The 14,077-nt window shown below is 42.2% G+C and overlaps 1 long non-coding RNA gene across 1 annotated transcript in view; it reads left to right on the top strand.

Moving 5' to 3' along the window:
* The first annotated feature begins 584 nt into the window (after positions 1–584).
* Positions 585–14,077, top strand: part of LOC310895128 — a 22,405-nt gene continuing 8,912 nt past the window's right edge. The window contains exon 1 of the long non-coding RNA XR_014580471.1: positions 585–1,516. This is a non-coding gene — a long non-coding RNA (uncharacterized lncRNA). The remainder of the gene's footprint in view (positions 1,517–14,077) is intronic.

The raw sequence follows: 14,077 nt of genomic DNA, 5'->3' as shown, positions 1-14,077 counted from the left end.
ACAAAGTGACCTTGGATGAGTGAAGATACATCTGCCCTAACATCCCCGCAGTAAAACTGATAAACTAAGGACTAACTAAGATGTGAGTGACATGGATCGAAACCTGGCTGAACTGCCAGGCTCAAAGGGTTGTGATCAGTAGCACAAAGTCCATCTGGAGGCCAATCACTAGCGGTGTACCCCAAGGGTCAATACTGGGGCCAATATCATTTAACATCTTCATTAATTGATTAAAAGAGTGCACACTCAACAAGTCTGCAGGTGATACAAGGCTGGGAGGAGTGGCTGACAGACCAGCTGGTTGTGCTACCATGCAGAGGAACCTTGACAGTTGGAGAAATGAGCCAACAGGAAAGTAATGAAGTTCAACAGAGGGCAAAGCAATGTCCTGCACCTGGGGAGGCACCAGTGAATGCTGGGGTTCAAGTAAATGGAAATGAGTAAATGCTAGAAATGAGCTGGGGGGTCCTGCTGGACAAGAAGTTGGACATGGGCAACAATATGCCCTTGTAGGAAGGGCAACCAACAGCATCCTGGGCTGCGTTAGGCAGAGCATTGCCAGAAGGTCATGGGAGGTGAGGCCACATCTGGTGTTCTGCAGTGCTCCCCACTACAGGAGAGATATGGGCATAATGGATCAAGTCAAGAAAATGGCCTTAAAGGTGGTAAAGGGATGGGGCATCTGTCATTTGAGAAAAGGCTGAGAGAGCTGGGATTGTTCAGCCTGGAGAAGAGAAGGCTCAGGGGTCTCTTGTCAGTGTATATAAATACATGAGGGGGGAAGTAAAGAAGACAGACACGGAACCTGCTCAGTGACATGAAGTGACAGAATGAGAGGAAATGGGACAAAACTGAAATTCAGGAACTTTCATGCAAATGTAAGAGTGCTTTTTTTTTTTTTTTAAAAAAAAAAACTGTGAGAATTATTTGGTACTAGAAAAAATATTGCTGTATTATCTGTAGCAGAATAGCTAGCTGTCTAATTAAGCTAATTAGAATAACTTAAGGGTACGTGTTCTTAAAGTCTTGTTTAAACGTTATGGCCTGGAAGCGGTAAGCACCCTCCCTCAGGCGGTAACGCTAAATAAGCACTATCAGTCATGGGGAGCTGATAGGAGAATGGGTGTTCCCACTCTCCTGCTGGCCCCATTCCAGCTGGTATCATGAAGCTCTATCTCTGCATTCAAATGCAGTGAAATACTCACATGCTGTTCCTCTAAAACTGCATTTTTGTTGTAGCTTGCATAAACAACACTATCCTGAATCTTAGCTTGCCGTGGTCAAACAGCTGAAAGATGTTTCAGTTTTGCTTAGCCTAGATATTCAGAAAGTGGGGAGAGCAGCCAAGTCTCATTTCTCCTCCCTCCCCATGAGGTCATTCTGGCAGCTGAGAATGGCTGAAATAGAAGCGAGCTTAGACGATGTGGTCTCCTTCCAGCCAGCCATTCCGTGTATCCAGCTGTACCACTGGGAGGTTCCGTAAGACATCGGGAATTCCTGCATGGTCAAGTCACAGGTGCCCTGACCGCCAATAAAGTTGGGTGGGAAAGATGGAGATGGGAGAGTGATCTGAAAGCAGAGCACGTAAAGCCTTAAGAAGAGTAATGTGTATGTAAAATTGCATGGACTAGAGATGCTATGTCAGTGGTCTGTTAGGAGCCACTTGTGCTTTTAACCTGTCTGAAAGGAAAATACGAAATAGAGTGCTTCTCTCTCTCTCTCTCTCTCTTTCTCTCTCTCCTGTTGAAAAACACGAAGCTGTCAAACTTGGATTAGTTAAGTTTTCAGAGTCAAATGCAAGGCATTTATGGACTCCAGCAGGCCGGAGATTCAGTTCCTGTACTGCTGCAGCACACCGTGCAGCTGCTGGCGCTGCAGAGCAAACATGCGCCTGGAGCAGGGCCGGCTGGCACCAGCAGCCCACCGCGCTCCGCAGGTGTCACCAGGCGGAAACGACCCGGGGATAACTGGTAGCACCCGCCTGCTTGCTGGCATGGGTGGGGGGAGGTAAACCAGCAGCACTGTAGGAATGTATGTCTCTGTATGCCTGGCCTTTGCTTGGTGTGAAGCCCTGCTGTTGCAGTGTCTGCTGCTTGGGTGGGTTGGCTAATAGTGCTGAGATCCAAGTTATTAATTCAATCCAGAGTGCTGCTCCCTCCAATTCCTGTCAGTTTTAAATATCAAATATTTTACTAAAAGCATAAAAAACAAACAAAATGAAGGCAGTGAATATCTGACTCAGGTAAATGATGCCAGTTTCCTGGAGAGTAGCAAATTGTCTAAGGCTATGCTCTTCAGTAATGCGCAATGATGTGGGTACAGTGTGCTTCTGCTGACAGACCACGGGGATGGGAGCCTGTAATGGGCTTTTCTTGTTTCCTCTCATCCTGATGGAGTGTCTGTGTGCATCAGTTCTCTCATCTGTAAACCAAAAATGATGATCATTAATGTTATTTTCATTATAAGTGTATATGACGGAGGTAACTTTCACCTTTCTCATGTGATGATTAAAATAACCCGCAAATAGTTGGTATGCTCTACCATCTGTTCTAGCTACCTATACTTTCTATTTTAAATTCCAGAAAGGAAGGCCCAGAGAAGTCATCCAAAAGACCCAAATAACTTGCAGCTTTAGATGAGATTGATGTGGACACGAGTGTTGCAATGTTGTGCCTGTGTACATGAGAAGCTGTGCCCTATTTTTAGGAGTTGTGACCTCCAGCATGGTCTCCTGTAAAATATTTCTCTTCTCTCCTATCACAGAAGAAAATTACAGTCTATTAGAATGAGTGTCCAACTAATGTCTCCACTGTTGTTTTATTAAAGCTGTACATTATACACGGGTTTTTTCTTAATATTGACCAATAAGATTGTAGCACCTGTATTTCCTTGCACACTTCCTGGTTGATGTGTGCAATATATCAGTGATGTGTGCAGGAGCAGTCCCACTTTCCACTCATGCTGTTGTTGCTGAGTCCCCCAAATAAATAAATAATGTTCTTGTAAATAAATGATTAACCAAAGTAGAGTTGTCTGAAGAGCCTAAGAATTGATGTGAGCAGCAGCAAGCTGCTGCTTGAACTAGGAGACCATCCTTCTGGCTATTGACACTGCTCGGCCTGTGAAACTTAAGCCTGAATGCACTGCAATAATAGGAATTTTCCAACTGTCTCTGCAAGGCAATCAGATTGGTTTTGAAATAAAACCAGCCCATTTCTTCTGTTAAATACAGGAAACGGGAACGTAAATCTCCTAATGCCAGTAGCTATCACTTTTTAACTATTTCATTGCAGGCTGTAAGATTTTCTGGGAGTCTATGTGTATGTGCTTGGACTATTAGAGCCTGTGCTGTTGAAATGTGTTGTACTAAGTGCACTCTGAGGTTCACAGAAAAGGCAGTGGGACCGCTTGCCACATGTGCATGTGGTTAGCAGAGCTAGGACCTAGATACTCACAGACTTTCTAGTTTCTTCTGATTCTGGAAATGAGAAAAAATGATTTAATTTAACAAATCTTTTCCAGATATCTGACATGTGCCTTGGAAGACTAAAGATATTTAAAGATGTCCAGGTTAAAGGTTGAAAGATGTTCATTAAATTGAAGAAGTGTTAAATTCACTAAAGTGCGGGAAAATGAAACTGTTGCTCAGTGTTCACAGGTAATTTAAATTGAAAGAAGAAATATTCCAGAGGCACCATTTTACTGCATGATCATAAAGATTTCTTTCTGTTACTAATGTTGGAATGTCATTTTTACTAATGTAAAAAAACAGGGAGATGCAAGCTTCCATCTTCTCTGTGCAACTCTCTTCAATCTATCTTAATGTAATTTCTAGAAAACATTAGGTTAAAACAAAGTTTTGTTCTTGACTGCATGTAAATTCCTTTTTATAAAGGAAGCTTACACCTTGATGGTCTGTTTCAAGACTCTGAGTATAAAAAATGTCTCAATTTTTAAAGGTCAGCCCTTGTCAAGCCAATCTCAAACTGAACACCTCTTGCTTTTCTTGAGTGTATCAGCTGGTTTAATAGAATAATTCACCTTTCCTTAGAAACTGGTTTATATAGAAATTTTGCTTGATAAAATGTTTTAAAATGGAAGATATATCATGTCAGGAGCTGAATTCTGAAAAACCACCTACTCAGGTGTGTGAATATGTTGCACTGATTTTCTGTTTCATTGAATTCTGCCTGGGGAGTCTCACCCAGGACAACCTGCAGAGCTGGCGAGCAGGAATCTGGAATAGCAGCAGCAGCCCTGGGTGTTGGCTCTCTGCTCTGTGGCACCATAGCAATTTGGGAGTGGCTTTGTTTAATTAATAATCAAAATACACCACTTGCTGCCTTTAGTTTTATTAGGGAAGAGGACAGAGAGCAGCTGTGGCTGGTCACAGTAATGAGATTTAAGTGTTACAGGAGATGAGACCCTTTTCTATTCATGAAAGATAATATTGTCTTCCTTTCTCTTTATGTATTTTATGAAGGATGGTATTTTGTTCTGAACATAGTGGACAGGGCATCCTAACACAGCTCTCAGTTAGCAGATACGAGACATCTAAAAGTTAATGCTGAATTTATTGTGCTGGTTAAACAATAGCTTGCAGCTAAGTTATCCAGAGAATATGACTGCAGTTTTTGCTAACAGGAATTGAATCAGATATAACAGTAAATGCAAATAAAAGCTCCACCCTGGATTTTTTTTTTAAGTTTTGTTATATCTTTCTCCATTTTTAAGATTGCATTATTCTCCAGTTCATGTTATATCAGTGTTAAAGATTTTCATGACAGACCCAGAAGCATTTCTTTCCTCATTAGCTGCATGTGCCAATGTTGATATTTTGGAAAATAAATGCATATTTGGGAGCTGTAATAATAGCACTAGTTCTTTGTTTTAGTGAGGATGCTCCCCTACCTACCAATGACTTGTTCATAGCATTTTCCTTCATTCATTCATCTTTCATTTCATTCAGCCTTTTGCTGAGGGACCAACTATGACTAAGGCAACCTTTTTGAATGGACTGACTGGAGATCCGGAGAGTTATTTGCTGTAAACAAATACTTTACAACTACCAGTAAAAAAAATCGTAACAAATTTTCCCACAAATACCAAATTTTCCACAAATACCAAATTTTCCTTACTTTACAGCGCAGAGCTAGCTTGAAGCAGAACAGCTTTACCATGGTATCAATAAGTGTTTTGGAAAATGTTAATATTTTTATGTCTATTATTTCAATTCTTGATCAAAGTATAGGATTTTTTGCTGTTTCAGACTGTCATTTTGAAAAAAATAATCCACTTGGGAATGAAAAGTAAGACTTTTTCAAAATTTCTCATGCAAAAGAAATGAAAATTGTTTAGAAAATGTTATTATTTTGGCTTCCCTTCCCACAATGAAATTGTGTTCCAGAGCATGGCCTCTAACTTATGGATATCTGGTAAGATCTGTAAGTGTGAAGAATGCTTTAAATGAAGGCACGAATCAGTCACAAAGTCAGTGCTTTACAAAGAAATTAACCAGGTAGTTAGTTTGATGAGAGATTAGTTGGATGAGATTGATTAAGTCATAAAATGACAGCACAAAATGTGGCACAACAGATGGAACGGTGTAAGTAGTGCTTCACAGAAGCACTTCTTCCACTCCTGGTAGAAAATAGGATAGCAGAATTTTGCCTGGAGTAAAACAGTGAGTTTAAGGGCTTCTTCAAGTGCAGTGAGGCTTTTGAAAACATGACAGCAAAATTTTCAAATTTTGAAGTGGTTATTTATTTGAACTGTAACTCCAGAATGAAACTCCATGGATATTTGAGAAATTTTGGACATAGGTCCACAGCCCAGTTTTGCACCTGAGTCTTACAGTTGCTGAAGGTACCTAGGATTGTGTCACCTGTGCCAGGGCTGCCAGAGCAGAGCGATGTACATGCACGCAGCGGTGAAGGAATCAGTAGGTCACAACAGAGCGACATGAATGCTTGAAAAAGCTCAGTCTTTGGAGTGGAAAATCTTAGCTTACATGATATGATACACTGAGATATTTTAATCCCCGAAGGAACAAAATCAGCCTACTCAGCACTGAGGTTATGTTGGGAGATAGCAGAGAGGATAGTACTGTCATTTTGATAGTTTATAATTACGGATGATCCATTAAGTGCATAGCCAGGTGCCTCCATCCTATACTGTCCCTTCCTCTCAGTCACAGAAAAACTTATCACTTCATCTTGTGCAAGCTTTGCTATATTTCTGGACACCCCTTCAGGGTATGAGAAGAGTTTCACTTCTTCCAGACATGGTATTAAGGTTAAACTAGCTGAGGTATGCCTGTGGGTCATGTGTAAGTGCTCAGCCTTGTCCTGGTTCCTGGCCAGTTTCTGGGAACTGGCTTTGAGCTGAGGCACCAGCCTAGAGTGAGCGTCCCACACCCCAAATGACGTGGGTGCATGATGATGCATGCATGTGTGATTACAGTTCTTGGTTTTAAGATAATGTGGCAAGGCAAGTTTTTTGTTACCTGCCTTAAATTTTTTTAATTCACTCCCTCATTTTTCATTTTTTCATGGTTATAGAGATGTCAAGATTTAATAATCTTTGAAACACATAATGTGGACATCTAAGTCACGCACACGATGGAGCATGTATGTGTTCAGGCATCCTGATACCGGACGTGCTGGCAGAAATGTCCTGGAACCACCTTCCTCATAATTCCTGCTTTTAGCTCACTTGCAAAGCTAATTGGATAGAGTTTCTCAGTGTAAGCTGTAGCTTGGCTTGTGTTTCAGCTTGGTTTAATGACTAATCTCCTTCCAGTCTATATATGTTTAATCAGGAGGTGACCTAGGTCAGATAATATGTCTGCTGCAAATGTTGTTCTACTTGCAGCATGTTTCATTAAACGATAGCAAATCTGTTCAGAATTCCTGCTATGCAGATCCCTTTCAAATCACTTTTACTGAAGGAGAGAATACGTGTTAGACTGTGAATGGCTGCCTCCCTATTTCTTATTTCCTTCCTGTTTTAAAGAGCAGTTTCAGGGCTACAGTATACCCATGCTATATATATCTGTGAAGGTTTCCGTTTCTCAAGCTGATGCTAATTTAAGTTTCAAAGAACTTCCTTCTCTATTAAGCAATTATTTATAGAATGCTTAGACTTAAATAATTTGTTCTAAATCTCATGCCTGTCCTAAATCTTGTTCACTTTCATCACTGTTATCTTTCTGGTCTCTAATCAATGTCAATCTCTATGTATCATTAAAATCTGCTTTACGAATTTCAAATTTCTGTGTCTGTCCATCAAATCTACATTTTTTTATCATCTATCGGTGTATGACTATACATATAAAAACTGCAGAAATGCAAGGGGTCTTACTGAAGCGGTGACACAGTAGGCCTCTTTCGGTTAATATTCAGAAATGGGAAACAAGCTTTCTTCATGGCCATTTCAAGCATTTGATATCCATTAAGATCATTTCTTGCTGTTGCAAAATTGAGAAGTCTCATGGACTTTTCTGCTTGTTCTGTGCAGAGTGATGTCAGTGCTAGCCATCTGAGGTTCTTTTCATCATGGTCAGCAACCAACATACAGCACTAACAACAAGCAGCGACACCAGTAATCCTACCCTGGGAAAACAAACAAACAGACAAACAACAAACCACACGTGAATACCTGCTCTCCTAGGGGTGAATCTACTCCAAACCAACAAGGCATGCCTGGGGAGGGGGACTGTCAAATTGGAGGAATCTGCCCATTGACATGTCATGTGCTGTCTCCCGTGGGTGTCAGGCCTCCCATGGCAGCACCTGGTGGAAGGTCCATGGCACGGCTGGGGGTGCAAGGAGATGGCTGCCTCTCCAGGGGCTCGGGGCTGAGCAGTGCCTCCTGCTGCTAAAGGGCCACAGATATGAGAGTATACTCTGCTACACTGCTGCTCTGAGGGAAATCTAAGGAGGTTTTTCAAACAATAGCCTGCTCAACAAAGACCTTAAACATACCCATGTAGGGAAAAGCTGTCATTCTGACCCTGGCTATTTTTTCTTTACTTTCTGCTTATTGCAAATGAATGTGATGCCTTCCCCCCCCCCCCCCCCCCCCCCCCCCCCAATATTATGGGCTTGAAGGGAGCATAAGAAACAGAATATCCTGTCAAATAAAATGGCAGGGAACGGTTGCTGAATGCTTGATCGCTCTTATCATATTGTTTACAGGCTCCTTTTGCATTGTAAAGACTCAGGAAGACCTTTGGTCCCTAAGCTGGTCATGTTAAGTTCATTGCTGAGGGTGAGGCCCTGCTGCGTGCTCAGTGAAGTTATTGTGTGTGGAAGAGAATTAAGGGGCAGCCGCTCTTACACAGGCTGCTTTGTGTAAACTGGGCTGGGAGGAGAGATGTGTCCTGGAAATTAAACCCCTTCCTCTCTGCTTCAGCTGTGCTTCTGCAGAGGGAGTGGCATCACTGCAGGCTCACTGCTGCAGCTGGCTGCAGAGCTTTTCTTGCTGTGTTTGCCTAGCTGGGTGGACTCTCTGAGACAAGGGAAGGTGAACAGGAGCTCTGACTGATATACCTGTTTTGCATAAGATCCTTGAAAAAGGTGTGACAGCCAGTGACAACCCTTTCTGTTTCTTTCCTCACTGGTTGCAGCTCTGTGCTGGGGGAGGAAACAGAGTCAGGATGGTGATCCACATGCTTATGGTGTGAACTTCTATGAAGGAGTGACTGCATCAGCTACCTGGACTCCTGTAAGGATTTTGACATGGTCCTACAAGACATCCTGATCTCTAAATTGGAGAGAGATGGATTTGATAGGTGGACCATTCAGTGGTTAAGGAATTGGTTTGAAAGTTGCACCCAGAGACTGGTAGTCAATGGCTCTATGTCCAGGTGGAGGTCGGTGATAAGTGATGTCTCTCAGGGGTCTGTCCTGGGACCAGTACTGTTTAATATCAATGACATAGCGGGATAGAGTGCACCCTCAGCGAGTTTGCAGATAACACCAAAGTGAGTGGTGTCAGTCAATGTAACAGAAAGAAGAGATGCCATCCTAAGGGATCTGGGCAGGCTGGAAAAGTGAGCCCATGTGAACCTAATGAGGTTCAACAAGTCCATGTGCAAGGTGCTGCACCTGTGTCAGGGCAATCCCAGACAGGAGTACAGACTGGGAGAAGAAATTATTGGGAGCAGCTCTAAAGAGAAGGACTTGGGGGTTCTGGTGGACAAAAACTTTGACATGATCTGGCAGTGCGTGCTTGCAGCCCAGAAGGCCAGCTGCATCCTGGATTGCATCAACAGAGGAGTGGGCAGCAGGGAGAGGGAGGGGATTGTCTCCCTCTGCTCTGCCCTTGTGAGGCCTCACTTGGAGTGCTGCATCCAGATGTCCCCAGCACAAAGAAGGGTGTGGAGCTGTTAGAGCGGGTCCAGAGGAGGACCACAAAGACGATCAAGGGGCTGGAGCACCTCTACTATGAAGAAAGGCTGAGAGAGCTGGGGATGTTCAGTCTGGAGAAGAGAAGGCTCCAGGGTGACCTTACTGCAGCTTTTCAATACTTAAGGAGGGCTTATAAAAAGACGGAAAGCAACTTTATGCTCAGTCAATAATGACAGGACAAGGGGGATTGGTTTTAAAGTAAAAGAGGGGAGATTAATATTAGAGGTTATGAGGAAATTCTTCACTCAGAGGGTGGTGAGGCACCAGAACAAGTTGCCCAGAGAAGCTGTGGTTGCCCCATCCCTGAAGGTGTTCAAGGCCAGGTTGGATGAGGCCCTGAGCAACCTGGTCCAGCAGGCAGCATCCCTGCCTAGAGCAATGGGATTGGAACTAGATGATCTTCAAGGTCCCTTCCAACCCAAGCCGTTCTATGATTCATTCTATGATTCTATGATTTCTGCAGCATAGGAAAGGATGCTCTTATCTACTGCAAGCCTTGTAGGAACAATTACAACCACTCTTGACATGACTAACCTTGAGCAAGTGCTTAGCACAGTCTGCAGTGAATAGCTGCATTGTGAAGGGTTTTGGCTTGCTTGTGTTCCCACTGGTGTTTCAGAAACAAGGCTCTCAAGGTAAACGAAGATAAATAGAATCAGTAATATAATAAACCAGAGAATGACAAAGAAATGTTGAGCAACAATCAAAACTTTGTAAAGGGACGAAAAGTTTACCCTCAACAATACATGCCCATTTCAGGCACAAACACAGGCTGGGCAGAGAATAGATTGAAAGCACCCCCAAGCAGAAGGACCTGGGGATGCTGGCTGATGAGAAGCTTGGCATGAGCCAGTAACACTCACTTGCAGCCCAGAAAGTCAACCCTATCCTGGGCTGCATCAAAAGCAGCATGGCCAGCAGGACAAGGGAGGGGATTCTACCCCTCTGCCCTGCTCTTGTGAGACCCCACCTGGAGCCCTGTGTTCAGCTCTGGGGCCCCCAGCACAAGAAGGATGTGGAAGTATTAGAACAAATCCAGAAGAAAGCTATAAAGATGATCAGAGGGCTGGAGCACCTCTCCTATGAAAACAGGCTGAGGGAGTTTGGGTTGTTCAGTCTGGAGAAGAGAAGGCCCCAGGGAGACCTTATAGCGGCCTTCCAGTACCTAAAGGGGGCTACAGAAAAGCTGGGGAGGGACTCTTCGTCAGGGAGTATAGGCATAGCACAAGGGGTAATGGCTTTAAACTAAGAGAGGGTAGGTTTAGATTAGATGTTAGGAGGAAATTCTTCACTCAGAGGGTGTGAAACACTGGCACCAGTTGCCCAGAGAAACTGTGGCTGCCCCATGCCTGGAGTTGTGCAAGGCCAGGCTGGATGGGGCAATGGGCAACCTGGTCTGGTGGGAGGTGTCCTGCCCATGGCAGGGGTTTGGACTTAAATGGTCTTTAAGATCCCTTCCAACCCAAACCATTCTGTGATTTCTGGGTTATTTCATTTGTGCTACTAACTCTTTTATACAGATAAGATAAAGTGATCTCTTAGTGAGAAAAAAATTCTATCTTACCAAGAATCTTACCTAAAAATTAATGGTTTCTTTTTATGGGTTTTTTTTTTTATGATTGTGAAAATTCCTTTGGTTTATTAATAATAATAATTATCTGTCAGGGTGACAAAATGATACTGGAGTAACTTTTGAAAAAAAATCATCTAGAGATGTATTTCATTATTTGCACACAAATATAGATAGAAACTGTCAGTCTTATTTTCTTTTGATTGATTCACTATCCAAATTAATCCAAATGGCCTTTCTTTGGCCATGCCCCTAGTTCCTTTTTGTCTTGGTCCTGGAAGGTCAGGCATAGCCTGCATACATGAGGAAGCTGCATGCTAGTTATATGGGAGGGAGAAACGTGTGATCGCTGTTAATGGAGAGGACAAATCAAATCTGTATTGTAGCTTCTCCTTTGTTCCTCTACTGCCTTCCGGAATCAATCTTGCCTTTGACATTTCTTTATTTCTTTTTTTTTCCTCTTAAATCAAGGAAGGATGCAAAGTTTATATAGTCAGGTCAGGTAACAGTGAGCAGGAGAACTGAGAGGTAGTGTTTTTTACGAAAACAAATGAAGAAATATACCACTCTTATGTTTGTTAATATCCAATATTTTGCATTAAATTAACTAAACTAGTGGTTTAGTGACATGGGTTGCTAACAAATTTATCATGCTCATCTGTAGTCTCTCGCTTTCTTATCCAAAGAATGAGCTGAATTATAAAGGTGAATTTTAGGTCCATGTGGCAGATGTGGTTTTGTCAAAATGAAAAAGGAAAAAAAAACAGCTGCAGAAAGAAAGAACTTTTTTTTTCTTCTTCTTTTTTTTTTTTTCTTTTCTTTTTTCTTTTTCCAAATTTATCTCATCTGTAGTGTGGTTAATCCTTTTGATTCTACATAGTGCTGTAATTTGTGTTCCAGACCAATGTAGTAGTGTGAAGTACCTTAGGAGTTCACATGGCTCCCCGAATCTCCCTGTGGTGCAATTTTCGGGCTAACCTTCCCAATTCTGTAAGCAGTGAAGCCGTTATTGCCATCTTATGCTGCTAGGCAATACAGTACAGTAGATGTACTCAATTAGTACCATTTCCTATCTCCTGGTTAGGCCTGCTTTCTTGTCATTTGCTGAAAAATGCACTTGGCTACTTGATATGTTTCTTCTAGGATGTTGGCTTTTTTATTGGTTCACTTATTTTTTTTTACATGTCAGTGAAGAGATCTCACTAGTCAGACCAATATCCAGAACGACTTTATGTAATCTCAAATGTCTCAGACATTTACAACAGATTCTTTAAATCTAGAGCAATTGCTAAAATTAGGGTGAGAACATTCAGCTTAGCTAGTGACTTGCCCTTTGAGCAGAAGATTGAGATGATCTGTATTTTCCAGTAAGAGCCTTAATCAGATGGCAAACAATTTTTGGTTACCATTTATCTACATCAGTTTGCACTTAAAAGAAATCTGTACTTTAATTCAGCATCTACTCTTTCGTAATTATGTCTTCAACTGTGTAAGTTGGTATTTTTTACTGAACAAGCTAATATTTATCTGCTGTTCTATTCTGGTCGCACGAAGCCTAGCTTATACAGGAGATGACTTTGAAAAATTTCTGTAATCTTTGCACAGTAATCACCTCGGTAAGAATGTGGATAATTAAAGAAAAGTTTTGTTCCACTGAGAGGTGTGTTAAGTAGTAATTAAAGCTAACATTTGCCAGGAGGATGTGGCCTTTCTATTTCAAGCTTTTTATAAGTAGAGATTATAACCACCCCCACAATTTAACTGCAGAAACACATTTAGAATGTGCTCAATGTTTAATGCATAGTAAATTTATATCCTTCTTATGGGCAGTAAAATAAGTAATTAAAAATGCTGACACCCATTACAAGAGAGACAATATGTTAAAAGTATGTGCCTAAGTTGCATTGTTGTGCCTGAAAAGTGTCTGAAAAGCACTTGATGTGTAGGTAAGTCCCTGAGGCACATTGAGTATTAGGTCCTCATACACTCATGTACGCTCACCTTCAGGTACATATGGACATCAGTGCATCTGTCCTAATTCAGACACTTTATGTTAATGATTACTCTGACTTAAGATTAATACTGCTAACATAAGAGAAGAACACTTGTAAGAAATCCTCGACCTGGATGGTAACTAGCTGTGCACTGAAAACTAAAACTCTTCTCTAGTCCATCACTGCTCTCTAAACAGAATGTAGTTCACTTTGTGACAGATTTAGTGCTGTCCCTTTACTCTTGTAGCCAGCTGTGATCTGTAGTGGATGTCCTGGCTTAAGTTTAAAGCCTTTCCCTTGAATTTGAACAAGGCCAACTAGCATTTAACTACTTGATAAACTTCTGATAAACTTGTAATAATCAAGGAATTATTATGATTGTTTAATCATGTATCAAAATGAACCAAGAAATGCAATAATAATACATCAGCTACCATATTTTCCTGTCATCAAAGCACAGCCAGTATTGTTTACTACAAAAATTGCAGAGACCCAGAGCTTCAGAGGTGGCCTCACCAGGCCTGAGCAGAAGTGCAGGATCACCTCCCTTGACTTGCTGGTAATGCTCTGCCTTATGTAGCACAGGAGGCTATTGGCTGCTTTTGCCAAAAAGGCACGTTGCTGGTTCCTGCTCAAATTCTTGTCGACCAGGGTCTCCAGTCCATTTTATGCAGAGTTGCTTTCCAGCCCCTCAGCACCCAGCTTGCACTGGTGCATGCAATTATTACTTCCCAAGTAGGGTGGTCACTGAGGCACTTCTCAGCACTGGGCTGCTAAAGAGACAGCCCCTAGGTGCATTGCCATTTTGCTGAACCTCATGAGTTCCCTGCCTGCCCATTTCTTCAGACTGTTGAAGTCCCTCTGAAATACCCATCTGGTCTGTCAACTACTCCCTCCAATTTTGAATCATCTCCAGACTTGCTGAGCTACCTGTCCTATCATCCAGCTCACTAATGAAGGTGTCAAGAATATTGACCCCTGGGGTACACCACTAGTGAATGGCCTCCAGCTGGACTCTGTGCTGCTGATCACAACTTTTTGAGCCTGGAAGGTCAGCAAGTTTTCAGTCCACCTTGATGTTCACTGTACTGCACTGTACT

Source organism: Anser anser (assembly GCF_964211835.1).
Source record: "Anser anser genome assembly, chromosome: 2".
Taxonomy (NCBI): domain Eukaryota; kingdom Metazoa; phylum Chordata; class Aves; order Anseriformes; family Anatidae; genus Anser; species Anser anser.
This window is presented reverse-complemented; position numbering and strand designations above follow the sequence as displayed.